The sequence below is a fragment of the Brassica napus genome, chromosome C2 (genome assembly GCF_020379485.1).
Source record: "Brassica napus cultivar Da-Ae chromosome C2, Da-Ae, whole genome shotgun sequence".
In the NCBI taxonomy this organism is placed as follows: domain Eukaryota; kingdom Viridiplantae; phylum Streptophyta; class Magnoliopsida; order Brassicales; family Brassicaceae; genus Brassica; species Brassica napus.
Window position 1 is genome coordinate 23,793,180 of NC_063445.1, and position 25,975 is coordinate 23,819,154.

The 25,975-nt window shown below is 30.5% G+C and overlaps 1 long non-coding RNA gene across 1 annotated transcript; it reads right to left on the reverse strand.

Moving 5' to 3' along the window:
- Positions 1-16,441: 16,441 nt before the first annotated feature.
- Positions 16,442-17,941, reverse strand: LOC125582092. Its single transcript, XR_007319951.1, has 2 exons — positions 16,772-17,941; positions 16,442-16,681 (listed from the first exon to the last, which is right to left on the reverse strand). It is a non-coding gene; the product is annotated as an uncharacterized LOC125582092 (long non-coding RNA).
- Between the last annotated feature and the right edge of the window lie 8,034 nt (positions 17,942-25,975).

Here is a 25,975-nt window from a genome sequence, read left to right on the forward strand (position 1 = left end):
AATTATAGTGTCACTTCTGGTATTTAAACTCGGGTTACGTGCGGTCAGACACCACATGCAACCAACTCTTTAATGCTTTCCTATATAAAACAGATTTTTATCATGTTTTTCTTTTGGTGTTAGGTGATCCCACTATTCTTCAAATGGGTCCGCCGCTGGCGGTTGAAACATGTTTTCCGCGAACTAGGCATTTGTTGACATTTGAACAACACAGCTATGATACCATGTTGAACTTGTACTTGGCTTAGACCTCTCATTCATGGCCATCTCCCTCACTTCTCTTGTTCTCACTTGTACACTGTTTTTGTTCTTACTCACTCTATGTTTTATAGTCTCTTAACACTCTGTTTTGTACTTGTGCTTCGTCTTAATACAAGCTTGCTCTGAGTCTCTCATGTCTGTGTTCTTGTAGAGAGAAAAGAGAGACCACACTGGATGCTACTTTGTAACTCTTTTTTATTTTAATTGGATACATTCTTACAATACCACATACATATTTATTGTACTTTTTTCTAACTACTACATACACATATTTAGACCTTTAGCTGAACTATTCCCACTTGTCTATACCTAGACTAAGTTTACAAGAAAAGTCCAAACACTCCAACAACTTCTTTGACTTCTTCTTTGATTTTGTTGGCTCTTCTTTTCTTTTCACATTTTTCATGTTCTTCTTTTCTTTTTGTTTCTTTTCTTGTTTAATCAAAGGATACAATTTCAACAGCATTGAACACAATGAACCAATCTTCTCTACTGTGACAAAAAATCAGCAATCCACATCGCTACAAACCAGGTAATTCACAGACGCATGAAGCACATTGAAACTAATTGTCACTTCATACGACTACACGAACACGAGATGAGATTTTATCAGGTACAATTGCCATTTCTCATGTTCAAAGCTCTTCTTAGGTAGCTGCACCTTTACTAAGCTACTTGGTTCTCAAGCGTTTAATTAATGATTTCTAACCCAAATTGGCATTTTGAATCTCTATGCTCCAGTTCGAATGAGGGTATTGCAATATTGTGCAAATCAGATCACATAACTGTAGGTGCTCAGCATATTAGTATCCTTAAGTGGCTCTTGTCAATAACTAATTCAGTTTCCAGTATTTAAGCTGACAGATACGCTTTGTAATATAAGTATGTACTATGGGTTCTACTCTTTGACAGATACAGAAATCTTGGTTCATCTCTGTTCAAAGTAACTTAACCATAATAGCACATGCATGGAAGAAAATAAGCTCTTTATAAATCACGAAACATAACAACAAAACCTTGCTAAGTTAAAATTTCTGATACCATGGCAAACACTTCGACAAGGGTTTTGTCAGGGAAATTAAATCGGACGATGAAAACGTAGGTCAATATAAATATGGAGAACCAGCCAAAGAAGAAGAAAAGATATGGAACTAGACATATTAATCCCGTTATGGTCCCTATGCCAATGATTAACCACAAATGCTTCATGCCAAACGACGGAGATGCAAGTTGGGAAATTGCTACAAGGCCAGTAACGAACGACATGGTATATATGAATACTTCCACAGTCTTTCCCAGCCAGAGCGTTACAATGCAGATTAACACGACACCTGCCTGCTCCAACCCTGCTATCTCGGCCGGATCAATCTCTTGAAGTGAGAGTGCAGGAGGAGAAGGATCATACCCGCACCACATTTGCATGGCTCCGTTCAATACAAATTGTAGTATAATAAACATCCCAACGGATATTACTGTATTTGCAGTTGAGCCTTCCATATTGTTGGCTTTTCCAGTCAGGCAAAATATGAGCAGAGATACCGCCATAGCCGCAATGGAACAAAGCAATGTTATTCCCCAAAATCTTCTACTCCCATACTTGTTTGATATCACCACTCCTCCGGCCTCCATCTCTTCGAGTGCATTCTTTTTCATATTTACTTCTTATTTTCCTTAACCCTCTATCTCGCCACTTACGCTTAGCGCTCGAAGCATTATACAAAGAAGATTCCTTCGAGTGGAAATCTATAAATAAACAAACTTATTTTTAATTTTAAATATTATATGCATGGCTGGATATTCTTAAAAATAAAATCATGGACGAGAAAATAAAGTCATCCTGAACTAACATGATATTTTCAACGATAATATCTAACAAAACTAATCCAGCTTGTAAATATTTTAATTTGACATTATATTATATTATCTGCTAATTCAGCGTAACACCATAATAAATAAATACAAAGAAGAAGAAGAAAAACAACGGGCGACAATTAGGCTAAAAGTACGGGTCAAACAAGAATCTATACCAAGTGTAATTCAAAAAGCTCTCGAGTTCGCACTAGCCGTGGACAAACTTTTTTTCTTTCAGTTTTGCCTCTCCGGCGTCCGGCTCTTGCCGGCGCTGTGAGAGGTGTTTCTCCCTTGCCATTGTTAACAGTTCTTCAGCCGTGGAAGAGAAATCAGTTTGGTATGAGTTGAGGCGGTACTCTTCTCCAACGACGTTACTTCGTCAATGCATTAAAGTGAAGGTGGTAGTCGTAATAGCTCTTAGGACTCACACGGGTGTTCCTCTATTTCCTTTGTCCTTTGATCTGAGCCGTTGGTTGGCGATGGAGTTATTGTGCGCTGAAGTCGTGGGGGTGGGTCGGGTGGCAGAGTGGAGTGTGGGATCTAGGTTTGCTTGTTGACGGTTGTCTCTTTTGTGACCTGTTCTGCTAAGGAATGGTGTTTCTGTGAGTGGTGGTTTTTATCGGTGGTTTATCAATGATTACCAGCTGTATTGAAACTGATCGTGTTAGTGGTGCTTCGTTTGGCCTGTCCAGTGTGGAGTCGCATCGGAGCGCTTGGATAGCCCATTCACGTCGGAGGCAGTATGTTATCTGTTCAAATTTCAAAATATACGATATTAGGCTGTATTTAAAACATATCAATATAATAAAATATATCATGTTTTTAACAACTCGACACAACATTTAACATCTACTACATTTTGACCCGCTCGCCCGCACAAGTGTTTTTTTATTTTTATATTGTTCAGAATTTGTTTACACTTTTAATGTATATACTTTAAACTTGCAAATCAAAATATTTGTTTAATCTGTAATTTTTAAACAACACGGTTTTATACATAAATCTATTGTAATTTTATATATTGTTTTAAATGGTTTCTGGTTCTCCCCGTTTATGTAAGTATTTTTCTTGTTAGATATATAAATTATATAAAATACATCTTGATTAAAATGTTTAAAAAATCATAACAATGTTACTTATAGTGATAATGATTCATTATTTACATCATATGTATTGTAAATGTTTAGTTATTAGTAATAAATAATTAGGTATTAGCCAATTTGTAAAAATAAAATAAAACTGTAGTTATGAAAAAAAATGCTGGTTATTTTTTGTGCAATTATCTCAAATAACATTTTTAAAGTTTTTGTCACAAATATACCTCAAGAAAAAAATGACCAAAATAGCCCTTTTTATTTTAAAATTTTTATTTTTTATTTTTTTTTTATTTTTTTAAATTTGAAACCCTATCCCAAAACTCCACCCCTTAACTCTAAACCTTAAGTTTAGATTAGTTAACCCTAGGTTAAATTCTTAACTCTACATTTTTAACCTTTAATAGAACTTATTTTGGTCATTTTTTTCGTTGAGGACTATTGTTGTGATAAAAACTTAAAAATGGCTATCTAGAAAATTTCCATTATTTTTTTGGTGTGAAATTCTGTTAACAACATTACGAAGGTTTTTTTTTGTTTATAAGATTATCGTGTGTTTCCAAAAATTTGTATGTTTAAATAAAGAATTTTACTAGGAATTTTTAGTAATATACATTTTATTATTTTTAATTTAAAATGAGTGTTAATAACTGACACTGATATAAATATGATTTTATCTGTAATACATTTATATTGTTATATCTAATTTATTTTAAATTGAATAAATGTGGTAAATATTAATTGGTTTGGGAAGATACTGTTTTAGATAATCAAACAAAATGATAAACATTGTTTTAAAAACTGGACCAGTCGGTTGGACCGGTTCAACCGTAACTCCTTCATTAAAATTGTATTTGTGTGACCCAAAAAAAAAATGCTAAAAGCCGTTAGAACCGGTAACTTTAAAAACTCGGTTTACAAATTTAGGTATGTTTCAACGATTGTTTCTTTAGTGCTCTGCTCGTACATCAAAAATAGTTTCTTCTCTTTCAATGAGCCTTGATTTAGTTGGATTTTTTTTTTTTTTGAGAAACTCTAATTGGATTTGTTAATAGATTGGATTATAAAAGTCTTTTGTTATTTAGTAGAATTATTAAAGTAATATATTTTCTTGTGTATTTACTTATAAAGCATACTATTAAGATGATTGTAAAAGTTAATATATCTATTTTAAAAAGTACACATGTTTTGTAAAAAGATATGCTATGTTTTTTTTTCTTTATATGAAATTTGTTAATGTATAAAGTTTTTTAAATGGAATATATACATATTAAATTTGATTTTTATTAATTAATATAGTATTTATTATATTTTATTAAAGTAAAAATGAATATGTGTATAACATCTAGAGTTTGATTTTTTTAAAAAAAATTATATTAAACGTTATAGAAAAAGTTATTGTTGGAATATTCCTATAAAATTGATATTAATGAATAAATGTTTATTTAATTTAATATAAACTAACAAAATTATTTGACAGATAATTAAATTGAAATTAGCCAATAACGAACTACCAATTAATGCATATATAATCTTGCACCAAATTAAGATCTATGAGTATCTTACATAAACTAAACAGTTCTAAAATTGTTTAATACCATATCAAATAAACGTGGATCAAAATTGCATAAACACTAATGATTGATTAACTTAATATATAAGAAGTAAATTTGTTAGTAATTTATGTCACATCTAATCTAAATTTTTCGATGGTCACCTTACATTAATGCTTGATCAATTTATTGTCAAAGAAAAAAGAGTGAAAAAACAATCCAAGTACCTAAAATTTCCATTACGTGCAAATTTGGAGAGTTGAATTAATGTCACACGATTAGGTTTATATTTTAGATCGTAAAAGCACTCTTAATAAATATTAATTTCTGTTGAAGTATCAATGTAATAAATTGTAATTCTATTTTAATAAAATATGTAATGCTCAAAGGGAATATATATTGTATAACCAAATTATAAAGGATATTATATTTAAGAATTGAATAGGTCCAAACTTAACATTTTAAGTAGAAACAAAATAAGACTATGTTTTAATAGATTAGATATCGATATATAATAATTTTATCATACATTAAATTGTATTAAAGAATAAAAATATCTTTATGCGGACTCATGGCTTTAGAAATGTGGCTAATACAGTTGACAGTTCAAAAAAAAAATTATTCAATATAAAATATAAATATTATGTTTAAAATTGTTATATTGAAAATTATTTAATACAGATAAATTTTGAAAATATATAATACCATTTTCATAAGGAAATATTTATTTACAAAAATAAATAATCACCCGCACGAATATGCATATCAAGTTCTAATATAAATATATATATATATATATCTTCTAATATATATATATCTTATATCTTATTAAAAGAAAAGTACATATATAAATTTATCCTTTAAACTAACAATTATTTACACCTAGATGCCACTGAAATAATAAATACTCCTAATTTAATGTTTTTTTGTCTTTTCCAAAATTAATACTTAATTTTCAAAAATGTGGATGCCTAACTAATTCCGTTTAATTCTGTAATTAATATATAGTACTCATTAAATTTTCATAAGCTAGACGTGCATCATTAATATGATGTATCTTCACCATTACAACTTTATTCAAATTCACGTCCACTGATAAAACAAATTGATTTTAAATTTAAATTATTTATTTATTTGCTGACCTTCTCTAAACTATTCTTTCTAATACAACATTTGATTTATAAGTTTCATCCAATAACTCTTTTACTTCAGATATATATCCAACCTGTATTCACAAAACTCTTTATCAAATTTATTATTCTTTATATATGTTTTAATGCATTAAGTACTACATATACATACAAATATTTTTAGTCAAAAAAAACTATACAAAAAGTTGGTTATCCTAATCATAACTAATAAATTTATTTAGGAAACACATACCTCCACACATTCATTTAAATCATAACTAAAGATTCTTATTGTTACTAATATTTTTTTTATATTTATTTAAAATCATAAATAACAATAATCAAATTTTGATTACAAACAATACGTGGAGTATCCACTATTTATTAAAATTTTAAATAATCATTTGTTACGTAAATAGTAACCTTTCCATGTATTGGATACCAAACTATATAGGTTGCAATTTATTTGACATATTAAAAATCTAAAGATATATCTATCTTATTAAAACAAAAGTATATTTTATTTGACATAAAATTTTATTTTAGAAAGATAGATTTATTAATATACATAAATGATATCTCATGTTTTTATATGCTTTTACTATCTCATTTGAGTTCATACAAGTCATTTTAGGATGCATTTAGATGTATATATTGCACTTGTGTGTTCATTTGCATTTTACAGGGCTAAAGTGCTTTTTTGAGAAGTTTGGAACAAAATCGTGAGGTTATGGTTGCAATTTACAAAGTATGGGGTCAGAAACAGAGTTATCAAGAGTTCAGGGACCAATGCTGCAAATTCAGTATATTCGCTTGGGTTAAATTGTACAATCCAAACGTTCAGGGGTTAATTCGAGTGGACCTTTCTGCAAATTCAATTGATTGACATCCTTGATATTCATATATAACCGGAATAAAATATATATCTTCGAGCAGAAGTACCAGAGCGGGTTCATGGAGCGGCTGAGCTAACCCGCTCTCACACTTGATTGGTTAAATTTTATGGGCTTTTCCATATTTTTTAAATGGGCCCATTCGTTTTTAAAAGTAATATAAATATATTTTAGATCTAAAAATTAATGATATCTTGTTTTCTCTCAATATATTGATACTTTGGAGAAAGTTTGAATCTTTAGTAATATAATCTTTATTTCTTGAGTAATTCGAGTCTATCTTATCTTCTTAACATGATTTCTCTTAAATTTATTATGGGTTTAAGGTTAATCATGAAGATTAGTGAGTAGATTCTTTTTGGATTCATGGATTAAGATGATTAAGTGAAGATCTAGAGTGTTTAGAGTTAGATTAATCTATTTCCTTTCTTATTGAGTTTTCCTAATGCTAGTCTAGAGTTGACCTCTTTAGATTAGAACTCTACACATTTCATACCCGGAAGGTATTCGATGAAATGTCTGAGAGACTCAACTTTGCTCTTAGCTTGTCCTACCAAATACATTTGATGTTAGGGGAGTTTAGATAGTTAAATGACTTGTTCTTAATGATTGATTGAATGACACAAACCAAAGACATTTGATGTTTGATCAATGAGAGTAAATGAGTATTTGTCTTGACAAAGAACTTGCTTAGGATTGTTGTCTAGACTTAGGGAAATATGTTGATTGATACTTTGTCATTCTAGATTAGATCTTAGTCATTTGAAATCAAATTCCTAGACCAATGATTCCTCCTTTATCTTATTGCTTGAAAGTTTGCTAATTTATTGTCATAGAGTCTTGTTAGTTAAATCAAATCACTTCATTCACTGAATGCACTTAGATTAAGTATTAACCTATATTATCTTTGCATTAAACCACTTAGAATTGGATTGAATCTTAAATACTAAATTGATTTGACTTAGGATCTAAATAAAATCCTTATCAATAAACATATTAATTGGTATTTTAATTTATAACATAATAATTGAAAAATATGTTAATATAACATATTATTTTGATTAAAAATATGTTAATATAACATATTATTTTGATTGGTTTAATATCCAACCACAATAAGAGCAAATAACAATACAAATAATTAAAATCGTCGACATATCATAAATAGTTATATATTAAAAATCGAACTAACACCCATACGAAAACATGTTTGAACACTATTATATTCTTGTGTTGTAATTTTTTAGATTTTTAATGTTAAAACTTATCGGCTAAGTTTGTTTTGGGTAAAAACCCTCAAACTAAGTATTTAACGAAAAAACCCTCAAACTAATGTTATTTAATGAATTAAACACTAGAATGTCATAATTCCTATTGCTACCGGTAAATCTTTAGTTCAGGGGTTTCTACATTAGTAAACATAGTTGAGATGTTTTATCATTAAAATCAAAAAAAAAATTAAATTTTTTTAACATTATCTAAAAATTGGTAACTTAAATTTTCAAAATTAGCATTTTTAATTTTTTTTTGTAAATACATGAGTTTTAAGTGTTTTTAACATCAACATTACATATGTATAAATTAAATGTAAAAACCGAGAAAATATAATAAAAATTATATAATTTTTACATTTTTATTAGATAAGATATGATTTTTATTATATTTTCTTGTTTTTACAATTTTAATATTTTAGTAATTTTATTACAGGTAAATCTTTAGATAATTTTTATTATATTTTCTGGGTTTTATATTTTTAATTTATACATATATAATATTGATGTTAAAAACACATTAAACTCATATATTTACAAAAAAAAAATTAAAAATGCTGAAGTTAAAAGCACATCAAACTCATATATTTACAAATTTATACATTACAAGTAAATTTTTAGATAATTTTTATTATATTTTTTGGGTTTTTACATTTTAATTTATACATATATAATTTTGATGTTAAAAACACATCAAACACATATATTTACAAAGTAAAATTAAAATGCTGATGTTAAAAACACTTCAAACTCATATATTTACAAATTTATACATTAGAGGTAAATCTTTAGATAATTTTTATTATATTTTCTGGGTTTTACGTTTTTAATTTATACATATATAATTTTGATGTTAAGAACACATTAAACTCATATATTTACAAAAAAAAATTAAAATGATAATTTTGAAAATTTAAGTTACTATCTTTTAGATAATATTATAAAATTTTGATTTATTTTTATTTTTTTAGATGTTTAATGGTAAAACCCCTCAACTATGTTTACTTAATATAGAAACTCCTAAACTAAAGATTTAATGGTAGTACTAGTAATTATGACCTGTTAGGGTTTAATTCATTAAATGACGTTAGTTTGGGGGAGGTGTTTCGTTAAATACTTAGTTTGGGGGTTTTAACGTTAAAAATCCTAATTTTTTTATCTATTCTATTAAAATAAACACATGTGCGGACGCATGGGTCAAGCTCTAGTTCCCATTATAAAGAAGATGATTTTATTTCTATCTCTTGAAAAAATTAATATATCTTTGTATTTTATCTGTTTCAAATTTATATCCATTTAAAAAAAAAATTACTATATTAATATATGAATAATATCAAAGTAATCTGAAAGAAATATTAACCTAACGCTCTACAATCAAAGGATTCATCTAAAAATAAATATGCAGTATTTTCGGGAGTGATATTCAAATTATGCATTATATTATCTTTCATACCATTTGAATTGAAGATGTGCTTTGATTTTGTTGAGTATCAATTTTTTAGTTAACTCGATTTTAAAAAGATTCTAAAATTAAGTTATACTTTTATATGTTGTAGTATTCTTACTTGCTTTTGTATTAAATGTAATAATACATTGGGGAATTTACCAAATATAACTCAAAACTTAATTTTAACCCTAAAAGTATTCCAAACTTGAATCAAATGCAAAAGTAATCCACAATGCTAGTGAAATTACAACCCGCCTCTTATGAGCAAACAAAAAGCCATAGTTCATTTTACGAATATAACCCCGTAAACTCTTCTGAGATTTTGTAATTCTTTTAAACAATCCAAGTCAATTCAGCACACGTCTCTGCCATAGCCCGGTACTTCGCTTCTGTTGAAGACCTTGAAACCGTAGTTTGTTTCTTTGCACTCCAAGAAACAAGATTGTCACCAAGATAGGTACAAAATCCAGTGGTTGATCTTCTTGTTTCTTTGCATCCAACCCAATCGCTATCACTGAAGGCACTAACATCCAGCAACACAGACTTACTGATATGAATGCCAAACGATGATGTTCCTCTTATGTATCGGAGGAGACGTTTGAGGAGAGTGAAATCTGACTGAGTACGCTCATGCATTCTTTGACACACAAAGTTAACTGCGAACTGAATATCTAGTCGGGTTAAAGTTAAATATTGCAGCTTGCCTGCCAAGCTTCTGAAGTATGATGGTTCCGGAAAGAGCTCTGGCTTTGCATCAGTGAATAATTGCAGAGGCAAAGGAGTTGGCATCGGGTTGCAGTCCGACATACCGGCTTGATAAAGAATGTCTTCTGCATACTTTCCTTGAGAGAGAAACAGTCCATCTTCAGTAGAATCAACTTGGATTCCCAGAAAATAGTGAAGAGGTCCGAGATCTTTCATGGAGAATTGGGAACTAAGAGCCTCTTTGAACTGTTGTAACAACACTGAGCAGTTTCCAGTGAGCAGTATATCATCTACATACAGTAGAAGAATGAGAGTCTTTCCTTCATGACGATAAACGAACAGAGATGGATCAGCCTTTGAACAAGAGAAGCCAAACTCTAGTAGGTAGTTACTGAACTTGTCAAAACAAGCTCTAGGAGCTTGTTTAAGCCTGTATATTGCTTTGTCAAACTTGCAGACATGTGATGGTCTTTCTGCATCAACAAAACCCGGAGGTTGGCTCATATAGATATCTTCTTTGATGTCTCCATGAAGAAAAGCACATTTGACGTCAAGCTGAGTAATAGGCCAACCCTTTGAAGTTGCAACATTGAGAACCAGTCTGATTGTAGGAGTTCGAACCACTGGACTAAAGGTTTCCCAATAATCTACACCTTCTTCTTGGTCATTTCCTTTCACCACAAGTCTTGCTTTGCAGCATCTTATGGACCAATCTGCATTGAGCTTTATCCTGTAAATCCAGCGTGAGCCTAAGACTTTCATAGATGAATCATACGGGACAAGATGAAACGTTTGATTCTCTACTTGTGTAGTCATCTCTTCCACCATTGCATTAGTCCAGCAAGAATCTTTCAAAGCAGCAGCCACAGATTTTGGTTCAGTTAGAACCTGAGGGTTTGTCAACAAGGCATAGCGTGGATTAGGCTTGGTAATTCCAGCTTTGGCCCTTGTACATAGGATGAATATTAGCAACAGGAAGCAGTATATCTTGCTGGATTTGAACTGGACTGTTAGGTTCAGAGTGATCATGCTGAAGGTTGTTGTGTTCTGGAATGTTTTGTTCCGGAATTTGCAGAGGTTGAGGGATCATCTGAGGTTCTTGAGGGAAGTTAGGTCTTGGTATAAGCGAGGGCGCTTGACGTTGATCAGGCTCTGGTGCAGATACAGGAGCAACTTTTTGCCAAGACTGCAACAGAGTAGTTGAATACTGAGGGAGCAGATGTTGAAACTTTCAGCGAACAGAAAAAGAGTTTCATCAAAGATCGCATGACGTGTTATGTACGTATATATTATTTGTGAAACAGTTTTAAGTTGTAACTTATGGGATTAGTGCTGACGTGTCGTCACCTCAGCCCTTCTCAGAGTCATTTTTAAAGTGGACCAACTTAACTAGAGAAATTAAACGGATGACATTAAGAAACATTAGTATATGTGTATTAGTGTGTATTAGTATATATTAGTGCCTATATCTAAGTCTGAGAAGTCATCTCTATTATTAAAAGAGAAGTACCCATTAAAAAATACCCCTAAGTTTTCTAACTTATTTACACTTCTATGCCAATAAGAATTAAATTAAACTACATATTTTAATGCTTGTCTTTTCCAGTTAAATTAATGAGTTTTCCGTAATCAAATTTAAACTTAATGTCATTAAATAAACCTACTTATTTTAATGTTTGTCTTTTCCAGTTAAATAAATGAATTTTTCTTAATCAAATTTAAACTTAATGTCATTAAATGAACCTAAAATTACATCATATTTAACGTAGCTTATTACGTACGAGTACGGCCCAATAATGAACTTGAATTTTATTTTTACGAAAACGTGAATCACTTGACTTATGTAATATTTAAAATATATTAACTACAATATAACAAATGCATATAACATACCTATACTTTAGTTTGAAATGATCATGTTCAAGTTTTATATAGTCAACTTACATCATGCATCGATCGATGTACAATATTCAAACCACCTATAGTTTTCATTTTCTTTATAGGATGTATCAACCAACCAATCATCCCATTGATTTTCTAAGCTTTATAAAAAAATAAATCTATAAATACAAACTCAAAATCATATATCTTCTATTAATCAAAACATAATATCTTCAATGTCGTATCTTTAATGTACCTATTAAATATAAAAACTGTAACCATAATTACACTAATTATAAGAATATATTTGATTCCAACCAATTGATCCATTACTTCGGTAATTGATTTGCTTGCAGAAAAGGAAACAATAAATTTAAAATTTATAAGAATATAAAGATATAGAGATTCCAACCAATTGCCTATATTTGCGTATGATTTCCGCATAATAAGCTTCAAATTGAACATTGAAAAAGATAGAGAGATTTTTTTTAATCTTTTACCGACACAAACTTAAACAAAATGAAAAGTTAAATGTAATTTTTTTTGTTACACTTCCCGGAAACAACGGTTACAACATGGGCTTTCATAATATGGCATTTTAACATATTAATGTTATGGACATTTAATAATTATCTTGACGAAAAACAAAGACTATAAATAATATATTATTAATAAAATTATGAAATTATTTACAATTTGATGACTAATTCATCGCCCTTTTTTATATGTTAAATTTTTCATAGAAGTTTAAAAATCATTTTATTTTCTTTAATAACTAATTTATAATCTTTTATGCCATACTAAGTCATAATATAATATTTCTTCATATTTTACATTAATAACCATTGTTTTTATATATCGTCTACAATTCTCTAATTACGTCTATTTGTTCAATTTTTTATATGATATCGAATATTCATCGTAAATAGATGGTTTAAGATGCCAAGAAAATTATTTACTTAGTCAATATAATACATCAAATATTACAAATACATTATTTAGTTAAATAAATAACCAAAAATCGAAAATTCAAACATGCGCTGGCACGCGGATTAGGGTCTTGTGTAATTATTAAAGCCCATTGACGTTTTGATACAGGCTATATACCATAAAGTTCGCATTTGCAATATCTCAACTTTAAATGGTTATTTACGATTTTTGATCAGTGATGGCAATAAACATCTCGCATTAATTTTGCGTGATAAGTTATATTCCTTTCGCTAGAAGTATTCCCAAAATTAACTGCTTGCAGAAAAAGAATTGTCAAATTGGACAATATGCGAAATCATAATTCAGTATAAAAGATATATGCTAAGGAAGTTCCTAAATTTTGAAAACGTGAAATTAAATTTATTTTCCATATACAGAAAATTTAAATATTATCAGTTCAATGTATATTCTTCATTGAGCAGGATCCAAACTTGAACAACACTACAAGTTTGTGAAGAGGTAAGCGTGATTTGTAGTTGTGGTTTACTTCTAATTATTCAGAAAATATCCGTGCCCTCTGTCTCTTATGAGTTATGACTAATTCTGTTGCCGGCTTTTATAGATAATTTTGGTGATCTTCCTCTTCCAATCACTAATTTGGTTGGAAAGACGTACTTATTCAAGGTTACTATTGAAAAAGATAACTATCTTTACAAACATCATACTTACAAAGTTGAGAAGATTATGACCAATGAAGAAGTGATTTCTGAGTTCGACCCTAATTATGTGTCAACGGTGGAAATTTAAAATTCTGAGATTTTTTGGTTTTCTTTTATTATGCCCAGCTATTAGATTGAATTATTTTTTTAGTACATTATGATTCCAATCATGAATTTGGGCAAAAACTAATGTATTTTAAACCATGGAATCTTATATTTAGGATTCACTGGATAATTGTTTTGATCCAGAGCACTCCATCATTTCTGATGCACCGGAGGTATACTTTATTTCTTTTGGTTTTATATTACATATATGAATTTGACAATAGTTTATAAGTATCAACACTTTCTTTCATTAATAGGGATCGCCTAGAAGATCATTTCAGAGCACTGAATCACTGGACTTGACACCGTTAAAACGCAGAGGAGTATCTCTTATCAATTTAGAAGAGGCTGTTGATTAGAACTCGGTTACGACTTACGAGAATGACGTGTAGTACGAGAATCAAGAAGGAAAAGGTGGATGAAAGTGGCTAAAAACGTCAATGAAGTGCATTTCATATATAGAGGCTATCGAAGTTTATTGGTTTTTCTAATTCACTGAGTTTTAAATCGTACTATGGTTTTTTTTTCTTTAGCATTCTAGATTTGTGGAATGTATACCTATGTTGGATTATAATTAATAGATAGCCTCTTTTTACTATATTTTTTTTATAGTAAATGAATAGAATCTCGCTGGCAACCTGGGCTCGAAGATGCTTATTGACTTATTAGTAGCACCGATGGTCAGACACACTATAGAGCAGATGATTACGCTGCCGACCTGGAAATCATCACGCCCTCTCCGACTTCTCACCTTGCTTGCTTGGAAATCTACAACCTATTGGATCTGGAATGAGAGAAACGCCCGATTGCACTCCAACACCTTCCGATCAATAGACACTCTCTTCTGCTTCATTGATCTCCAATTTTGGAACAAAACTCAAAGCTTCAGAGAATCAAATCCCCAACTCTCTACCGCCATGTTGCGGTCATGGATCTGTCTTGCTTGAAGGTTTCCATCACTTCTTCGTTATGATCGCTGGTCAATTTCTCCATGTCTCGATAATTCCAAGAGTCGTTCTTTTGCTTCTCTTCAACTGGGCTGTGGGCTTGGGGGCTTAGAAAGTTCTTTACTATCTGTTTTAACTATTGCGTATCTACACTAAAGCTGAAGGGCTTTAAACATTTTATTTCATTTTGTTCTTAATTTGAAAGCCAATTAAGGAAAAAAAAGTTGCAAATAGAATTGGGCCACTAATTTTTTTTTATTAGTTAGGGCTGATAATCTCTTCTTCATTTTAAGAGTCCATCATTTCTTCTGCCCACTACATATGTCACCAGCTACATTGCACGGAAGCTTCATCGGACGTCCGCTTCCCGTTTCGGAACCGGAATCGGTATCAGAACCTTGTGGAAGCTTGCAGAATCTCGCTTCTAAAACGTTTCTAAAATATTCTCTTTAAAAACCTGTTGGAAGCTTACGATTCCGTTTTGGAATCACGCTTCCGTTTTTTTTAAAAAATGCAATGTATATCAATAAAATATAAAACCATAGTTTTAATCTATATAAAATATAAAAAATTAATAGTAATGAATATTGAGTTATAAATATACAAATATTAAAAATAATACTATAATTATCTTTATGCATTGAGATTTTTTATTAAAGATATAGCACATATTGAAATATATTGTGTTAATTATTTATGAAGTATTAAAAATAATTAATATAATATTTTTGTAAACTTAATTTATGTGTATTTTTACAGTTTTAATATAAAATCATTTCAAAATTTTTATAAATGAATAAATGCTTTATTTCAAATTTAAATCATATAATTTTTAGTCCTAATTTTTTAAAAAAATTATATATATATATTTATATATGGATATACGCTTCCAACACGTACCCGTTTCCTAATATTTTAAAAAATTTCGTTTCTGCGCTTCCCTACGCTTCCGATTCCACGTACCCGCTTCCGTTTCCATGTAACATAGGTCACCAGTCCTGGTCCATATTGTTTAATAGCTGATCCATATCGTTTAATAGCACTGAGTTTACACGAGAATATAATTATTTTCATCTTAACAATGTACAATGTGTTTATGATTGAACGTTATAAAACATATTATTATGATTGAACATCACTAGGGCTGGGCAAATAAACCGAACCCGATAACCCGAACCGAATCCGATCCAATAAAAATGAATCCGAACCGATCCGAACCCGACGTAAATACCAAATGGATCTTGAAATATAGGCGGGATGAAACTTAATCTGAATTTTAACAATAAATTCATATTTTTTTTCAAATTACAGTAGAACTCCATAAATTAATATTCAATAAGTTAGTAAGTACGATAAATTAATATATTTTACCAGTTTCGGGTTGGACCATTATAAAATAATTCAAATTAAGTTTCATCCCGACTACCACCACTTGCTTTCTCGACCGTTGTGGGTTGAATATTAATCATGATAGTTCTGTTTGTGTCCATACAAGAATCAGTCTCCAAGATATGCTGATCACCACTGTCTTACACAGATTCAGTGAACTCATGTTTGATTTTTTCATGGCATACAATTAGGTTGACTGGCTCAACTACAAAAAAAAATGTCAGGACAACTAAACAAACTAATGCCATGACAGAAGGATAGTAAATAGATAGAATGAAGTATGACGTATCACTTAGACAATGGCAGGTTTAATGTCACAACGTTGTACTTTGGCTACACATGACTAACCAAAAAACGGGTTGGATAGTAGTTATTTTTACATATATCGCAAAGCTTCGTAGTGTCAACCATAGAAAAAATTTCCAGCTTAAGATCAAGAATGCTTTAATAGTAGTGTAAGAACCTACCTGAGAAGTATGATCCTCATCCTCCGGATCTTTAACACCTGCAACAAATAGCAGTTAACATAAATCCCCATACTAATTTTGGAACGCCAATAAAAGAGAACCTGAGTGGAAGCAATTAGTGTACTCACGATCTGCTAACCCAGATAAGACAGACAATCTATCTGTCATTTCCCTTTCTTAAGCTCCCTGAGAGCTCTAGCATAGGCTTCATCATCTGAATAAGTAACTTCTTCGGTGTCAGCGTTTCTACCATCATATTCTTGATCGTCTTCATGGGCATCAAATATGGCTCATCTTCTGTAGGATCATCCTCTGCTCCTGAAATCCAAAATCTACACCTACAAAACAACAGTATTCAGTAATCCACAAAATATTCAAAGGCGAGAAGAAATAAACTATTCTTCGAATTCAGAAGACCTTAACAGCATTGGATAATCTACAGACGAAGAAATCCGGAAAAGAGCTACATGTTCTTGGAGCGTGCGAGCGAGAGCAAGATCCGCATCAATCTGATTAATAAGCTAATCGCCATTGTTGCAGTTTGTCGTTGACAGAGGTGATCCTTTCTGGTTGCGTAGCGGTGAGGATGTTCATCGCACTCAACTTACAAATATATAGGAGGAGATTCAAGCGGTTACCTTCGACGATGGTGATGCAGATTATATGCAAAAGAAAGTGGGATGAGTGGTTTGAACTACGTAAATGCTTGATTTAATAGTTTAAAACAATGAAGTCTTGTAGCCGTTACACACGAATGACCAGAGTCCATGTAAACCCAAGAGTCCATGTCATCGACGAACTCAACAATTGGTTCATATGGCTTTTATCACTAAGAAAAAGCAAGTTATAAAATTAGGAGAATCCACGTGTCACTAATTGCCCCATGCTAGATGTTGAGGTCGATGACCGTGGAGAGACTAAAGTCAACTTTATTAGTATAGATTTCTTAATTTTCAAAAGTGTTAAAGTAACTTCAACAATATCAAATCACTAGCTTAAGACCCGCGCAATTGCACGGGATGAATGTTATATATAAAACTAATTTTTATCTATTATTATTTATTTGTATTCATTTACGTATTATGTCTATAATTAGAATAAAGACATAAATCAAAACAATACATCTTGTTTATTTATGGTATTTTTTTGGTAAATAAATCAAAACAATCAATTTATTTATTTTATATGGTATATAACTAAATTTCAATGACATGGAAATAGATATATAGTATACTTTAATATAAATATTTATTATTGAGAATTCATACTCATATGATAAACAAAAAATTTCTAATGTGTGATTTTTTTAATGCAAATTTCAAAATTAAAATATTAATGTTTAAATACGTTTTCAATACAAATTTAGAAATTATCATATTTAAGTATTTTTCAATGTTATATAGTTTAATTTTAAACTAAAATAATATATAATATGAATGTCTAGTAAATGAGACTTCATATTCATACGATTTATGATCATTTGTATCTTCTTAATACCAAAAAAGCTAAACCATTAATCACAAAATTTTAGTGTGAGACATTTAACGCTTTTAGTCATTTAAAGTCGTTTTAAAAATTCGAAAATATAACATATAAGAAAAAAAATTAATTTTTTTTATTATATGATTAATGTGGTTGTTTAATATATTATTATATGATTAATGTGGTTGTTTAATATATTTTAATAATATAAAATTAAACAAAAAAGAGCTAAGATAAAAAATTATTATCAGATATTTATTATTCATAATCATTGATTGTCATATATACGTTAATCATATTAGGTAATTCCGTAGCTTTTATTTAAGGAAAGTGCGAGAATATTCTTCTGTACACTATTTGTCAATTTAATAGTTGGTTTAATATTTCACTAACAATGGGAAATATTCGGTAAAATCAGGGTATCAAGTGGAACAGGTTTATCCTGATAAGGAAAAACCACCAAACTTTATTGGGCCCACATTGGATTTACTTAAAGCTTTTTATTGGGAAGTGCGGTGTCCACGGAAGATTAAGCATTTTTTATGGCAACTTTTTTCAGTTTGTATAGCGGTAATGAAAAACCTCAAAGCGAGAGGAATACAAGGGGACATATGTTGTGCTCGATGTGGAGACCCGGAGGAATCAATAAACCATGTGTTTTTTGAATGTCCTCCAGCATGTCAAGTGTGAGCATTATCTAAAATATCATCGAATCCTAATTTTTTCCCTCAAGGTCTTTTTTTGGTAACATGAATCATCTTTTTTGGAGAGTTAATCCGAAGATGGATGACCATCAATTTGCTTGGATATTATGGTATATATGGAAAGGTCGGAATAATAAAGTATTTAGTAACCTAGATACTGACCCAACGGAAACACTTAAATTAGCAGAACTGGAATCAGCACTTTGGGCTGAGGCACAGATTCTCACTGATCAAAAGAAAGAACTTCAGGTGCACACCAGAATTCCATTAGTAACTTCAGGCCGTTAATGTTTTATAGATGGTTAATGGAAAGATAAGGAACTATTTTCGGGACAAGGCTGGTATAGTATCCTACTGGGTTTTGATTGTTTATTAGGGGCAAGAAATGTAAGGGCATGTCTTTCACCTCTTCATTCGGAGGTGGAGGCTTTGATTTGGGCAATGAAATGTGTGAAGAATTTAAGACAGTTTCAGGTTATGTTTGCCATGGATTGTTCTCAATTGGTGAAGATGGTTTCGGAACCAGAAGAATGGCCAGCATTTGACAGTTATCTGAAAGATATCAAGTTCTTACAAAAAAGTTTTCTCAATTCAGACATCGTTCATGTACCTCGGACGCAGAATCAACGGGCGGATGGCTTAGCACACAGTGATAGGAAACAACCGTCTTTCGTCGTTCACATGGATGCGGAGTTACCGATTTGGTTTACATAGTCAATATGAGTCTGTGAATGTCTTGTTATCAAAAAAAAGTTGGTTTAATAAAAAATATAATATAAATTAAGATGGACCAACCTATTTCTCTAAGAATTCTGAATTTCATTATCATAGTGACACGTGACTACAAAACAATGTTGCAATGTTTCTCAATTAATATATAAGAGATATGGTTTAATGTGTCTTCTTAGATCATAAGATGTACTTTTTAACTTTCATGAAATTTGAAATTTTAATTTTCATTTAAAATTGAGTTTTTCACTTAAATTTTAATTTTCCGCTTAAATTTCCCCTTTATATTTAAATTTCCCGTTTGAAATTTAAGTCTTCCGAAAATTCTTGTGAGAAGAAGTCATCCGGAAGACTTACCAAAAGATTTCTAGTGAAACTGTTATAGGTTTAAACTAATGTAAGGTTTGATCTTTTGTGAATTTGACTAAGTTGTCTTGGGAAGTTTCTCCATTAGTTGTAGTAAATTTAACTAATTTTTTGTGTTATTGTGTTTTATTATTAAAGTTGTATCAATAACTTCAATAATGTCAAATACTTTTGGGAAGATAATTTTGTAGACATGAACATTACCAATTTTTTTCATTAATATCTTTTCAAATTTACAAAAGAATTCACAACAAAAAGAGTACAAATACAAATTATAAAACAGACCATAAACAAAACTATTATAGCTCATTCTTCCACAAAGACAAGTTTAGAGTCCACTTGACATGGGAGAAGATTTTGCCAGAAGACAGTCTTCCACGGCTATCTCAGATTTGAAAAACCTACAAATCAAAAAACATTCAAATGGCTTCAAAACATAGAAAAACATCAAAAATAAGGTAAAAGCTTAAAACAACCAAAAGAATTTTTAAAAGGTAAGAGTCTTAAGCAACAATAAGTTACCAAATAAGAAAATATGATTTATATATCTATCTTTAAAGAAGTGGAAGATGAGAACCATGTAATGAAAAACCTGCAAAAACAAAATAAATCAGTGATAAGACATGAAATAACTATAAATTGATATTAATTTTGGTGTTTTTATGTTCAAAGAAATTAGAGAAAGTTTGGAGAGTTTTGGAACGAGAAACATTACATTTTTGTTGTATCCATTTGAGATGAAGAAAGAAAATGTGTAAATTTTCTTTATAAATAGAAACAAAAATTTCAATAAGATTAAATTTTTTCGATTCAGAAGACTTTCAAGTAAGTATTCTAATATAAGACTTCCTAGAAACTTACTTGAAAATCTTTTAGAAGCTAGAATATTTTTAGCGGGAAACTAAAATATTTTAACGGGAGACTAAAATATTTTTAGCGGGAGTTAGAAGACTTTCAGGGAAGTCGTCTAACTGATAAAATACTAATGACCAGAAGACTTCATGGGAGTCGTCTAAACCTCAAATAAAAATCCTAAACTCAAATAACTAATTAAATAGAAACAAACACTACATTAAATTTAAAAAGAGTTTAATATACACAAAACTAAACACAGATATATCAAAATTTATTTTTTCAAAAAAATATTACAACATATGTTATCAAACCCTAAACCAAAGAATATCATGACTCACAACTTTCACTCATCTATGTTGAAAACAATTCAATTTTATTATATTTTAATTTATATCACTTACTACATGATTTTAATTTTTTCTTATCAAAATATTTTTTACAAAATTTATAAATTATTTTTAAGATCTACTATATGAGAAGACTTCCTGGAAGTCTTTTGGTCTTCCAGAAGACTTACAGAACCTCAGAAGAATTACAAAATCTCGAAAGAGTTTACGAGGTTATATTCGTAAAATGAACTATGGCTTTTTGTTTGCTCATAAGGGGTTGGTTGTAATTTCACTAGCATTGTGGATTACTTTTGCATTTGATTCAAATTTGGAATACTTTTGGGGTTAAAATCAAGTTTTGAGTCATATTTGGCTAATCCCCCTTTGTATTATTACATTTAATACAAAAGCAAGTAAAAATACTACAACATATAAAAGTATAACTTAATTTTAGAAACTTTTTAAAATCGAGTTAACTGAAAAATTGATACTCAACAAAATCAAAGCACATCTTAAATTCAAATGGTATGAAAGATAATATAATGCATAATTTGAATATCACTCCCGAAAATACTGCTTATTTATTTTTAGAGGTATCCTCTTATTGTAGAGCGTTTAGTTTAATATTTCTTTCAGATTACTTTTATATTATTCATATATTAATATAGTAATCTTATTTTTTTGAAATGGATATAAATTTGAAACAGATAAAATACAAAGATATATTAATTTTTTCAAGAGATGGAAATAAAATCATCTTCTTTATAATGGGAACTAGAGCTTGACCTCTGCGTCCGCACATGTGTTTATTTTAATAGAATAGATAAAAAAATTAAAACACAAGAATATAATAGTTGTTCAAACATGTTTTCGTATGGGTGTTAGTTTGATTTTTAATATATAACTATTTATGATATGTCGACGATTTTTAATTATTTGTATTGTTATTTGCTTTTATTGTGGTTGGATATTAAACCAATCAAAATGTTAATATAACCTATTATTGTGGTTGGATATTAAACCAATCAAAATAATAGGTTATATTAACATATTTGTCAATTAATATTTTTAATTACATTAACCTTTTTTATTACATTAAATATTAATTAAAATACCAATTAATATGTTTATTGATAAGGATTTTATTTAGATCCTAAGTCAAATCAATATAGTATTTAAGAGTCAATCCAATTCGAAGTGGTTTTAATGCAAAGATAATACAGGTTCATATTTAATCTAAGTGCATTCAGTGAATGAAGTGATTTGATTTAACTAACAAGACTCTATGACAATAAATTAGCAAACTTTCAAGCAATAGGATAAAGGAAGAATCATGGGTCTAGGAATTTGATTTCAAATGACTAATATCTAATCTAGAATGACAAGGTATCAATCAACATATTTCACTAAGTCTAGACAACAATCCTAAGCAAGTTCTTTGTCAAGACAAATACTCATTTACTCTCGATCAAACATCAAATCAAATGTCTTTGGTTTGTGTCATTCAAGCAATCATTAAGAACAAGTCATTTAACTATCTAAACTCCCCTAACATCAAATGTCTTTGGTAGGACAAGCTAAGAGCAAAGTTGAGTCTCTCAGACATTTCATCGAACACCTTCCGGGTGTGAAATGTCTAGAGTTCTAATCTAAAGAGGTCAATTCTAGACTAGCATTAGGAACACTCAATAAGCAAGAAAATGGATAAATCTAACTCTAAACACTCTAGATCTTCACTTAATCATCCTAATCAATGAATACAAAAAGAATTTACTCACTAAACTTTATGATTAACCTTAAACCCATAATAAATTTAAGAAAAATCATCTTAAGAAGATAAGATAGAGTCGAATTAAATTACTCAACAAATAAAGATTATATTACTAAAGATTCAAAATTTCTCCAAAGTAACTATATATTTTCAGAGAAAACAAGATATCATTAATTTTTAGATCTAAAATATATTTATATCACTTTTAAAAACGAATGGGCCCATTTAACAAATCTAGAAAGCCCACAAAACAGATAAAATTGAACCAATAAAGTGTGAGAGCGGGTTAGCTCAGCCGCTCCATGAACCCGCTCTGGTACTTTGGCTCGCGATGAGAATGCGAGCGGCTCGGTGTCGTCGCTCCAATGGTCGTGTGGTCTACAGCGGGTGAGATCAGTCGCTGTCCATGGTCGCTCCAAATGCCCGCTCCAATGTGCGCTCAAGACACCACCACTGCTGCACCTCGCTTCATGATCTCGCTCCAATACTTGTGGCATTGTGATGTTTGGACGAGCGACTGCTCCAACTCGCTCTGGTCTTCTCGCTCCACCACTTGTTTGTTTCCGTCTAAGTCTTCGAGAGTGAGAGTTCTGGAGCGGCCTTGTCATCTCCACTTCACGCATCCGCTCTCGTTTCAGCGGTGTCTCACCTCCGCTTCATCAAGTCGCTATAATCGAGCTTGACTTCTTCTTCCTCGCCTTGACCAAGCCTGAGCCGTCGTCTCTCCTCCGCCATGGATACAACTCGCGGAGGTCTTTGCTTCAAGCTTCGTCGACACCAATCACAGCCACCGCGTCTCCTCCACTCTCCATCTTCGTCAATCTCCGTCGTGGCTGACTGCACCCAGAGTCGCCGCCGTGATCTCAGCTCGAGCCACAGCCGAGCTCTTGTTCGTTGCCACCGGATCTTCAACAGCTCAGCCGTAGAAGTCTTGTCGTCGTCGCTTCAAGCCTCGCCATCTATGCTCCTCACCGCAATAATCTCGTGTCAGGCTTGGCTCGTGGTGGTGGTTGAGTTCGTGTTCCGTCCAGCAGCAACGGACTCGTCCTCTGCAACTCCGGTCGTCATCTCCGTCGTGGCTGAGCTTTGCGAAGAGAAAGTCGATCTCTCCAATGGTGGATTTCCATTTATTTGCACATCTGGCCCTTGACCTTTCAGCTATGTACTCTTTGACCCCAATGCAATTGAAAATGCAGATAGGTCCACTTGAATTAACCCCTGAACTTTTGGATTGTACAATTTAACCCAAGCCAATATACTGAATTTTCAACATTGGTCCCTGAACTCATGATAACTATTTTTTTGACCCCATACTTTGTAAATTGCAACCATAACCACACGATTTTGTCCTAAATTTCTCAAAAATGCACTTTAGCCCTGTAAAATGCAAATGAACACACAAATGCAATATATACATCTAAATACTAGGCCTGGGACTTTTATCCGAGATCCAGATTCGATCCGAGATTCGATCCGGATCCGATCCGAAAATCCGGATATCCGGAGGGGCCGAATCCGGATCCGGATAGTAAAATGTTGGATCCGTCAAAGCCGGATCCGGATCCGGATATCTTAATTTTTAAGTCCGGATATCCGGATCCGTAAGTTTTATTAATAAATATTTCAAAAATAGTAATATCTATATATAAAAATTAATTTTATTTAATATATTTTCATTTTTATAATAATATATAAAAAATTTATGTAAATTTTGTAATATTGTACATAGAAATAATTAAAGATGTTATATATATATATTTTAAATTATTGTTAATATTTTATATATATATATATATTAATATTATTTTTTATTTATTTTAAGGATCCAAATCCGGATCCGGATATCCGCCGGATATTACAATTTTTAGGAGGATATCCGACACCCGGATATCCGAGAACCCCGGATCCGGATAAGGATAGTAAAATTATGGATCCGCCGGATAAGGATCCGGATCCGGATACCTTAAAATTGCTCTGATATCCGATCCGTCCCAAGCCTACTAAATACATCCTAAAATGACTTGTATGAACTCAAATGAGATAGTAAAAACTTATAAAAACATGAGATATCATTTATGTATATTAATAAATCTATCTTTCTAAAATAAAATTTTATGTCAAATAAAATATACTTTTGTTTTAATAAGATAGATATATCTTTAGATTTTTAATATGTCAAATAAATTGCAACCTATATAGTTTGGTATCCAATACATGGAAAGTTTACTATTTAAGTAACAAATGATTATTTAAAATTTTAATAAATAGTGGATACTCCACATATTGTTTGTAATCAAAATTTGACTATTGTTATTTATGATTTTAAATAAATAAATAAAAAATTAGTAACAATAAGAATCGTTAGTTATGATTTAAATGGATGTGTGGAGATGTGTGTTTCCTAAATAAATTTATTAGTTATGATTAGGAATTTAGGATAACCAACTTTTTGTATAGTTTTTTTTACTAAATATATTTGTATGTAGTACTTAATGCATTAAAACATATATAAAGAATAATAAATTTGATAAAGGGTTTTGGGAATACAGGTTGGATATATATCTGAAGTAAAAGAGTTACTGGATGAAACTTTTAAATCAAATGTTGTATTAGAAATAATAGTTTGGAGATTGTCAGCAAATAAATAAATAATTAAAATTTAAAATCAATTTATTTTATCAGTGGACGTGAATTTGAATAAAGTTGTAATGGTGAAGATACATCATATTAATGATGCACGTCTAGCTTATGAAAATTTAATGAGTGCTATATATTAATTACAGAATTAAACGGAATTTGTTAGGCATCCACATTTTTGAAAATTAAGTATTAATTTTGGAAAATGCAAAAAGAAAAACATTAAATTAGGAGCATTTATTATTTCAATGGCATCTAGGTGTAAATAAGTATTAGTTTAAAGGTTAAATTTATATTTGTATTTCTATTTTAATAAGATGTATATATTAGACCTTGATCCGCACATCCGTGCGGGTGCTTATTTATTTTTTTAAATAAATATTTCTTTATGAAAATGGTAATATATATTTTCAAAATTTATTTGTATTAAATAATTTTTAATATAACATTTCTAAACAT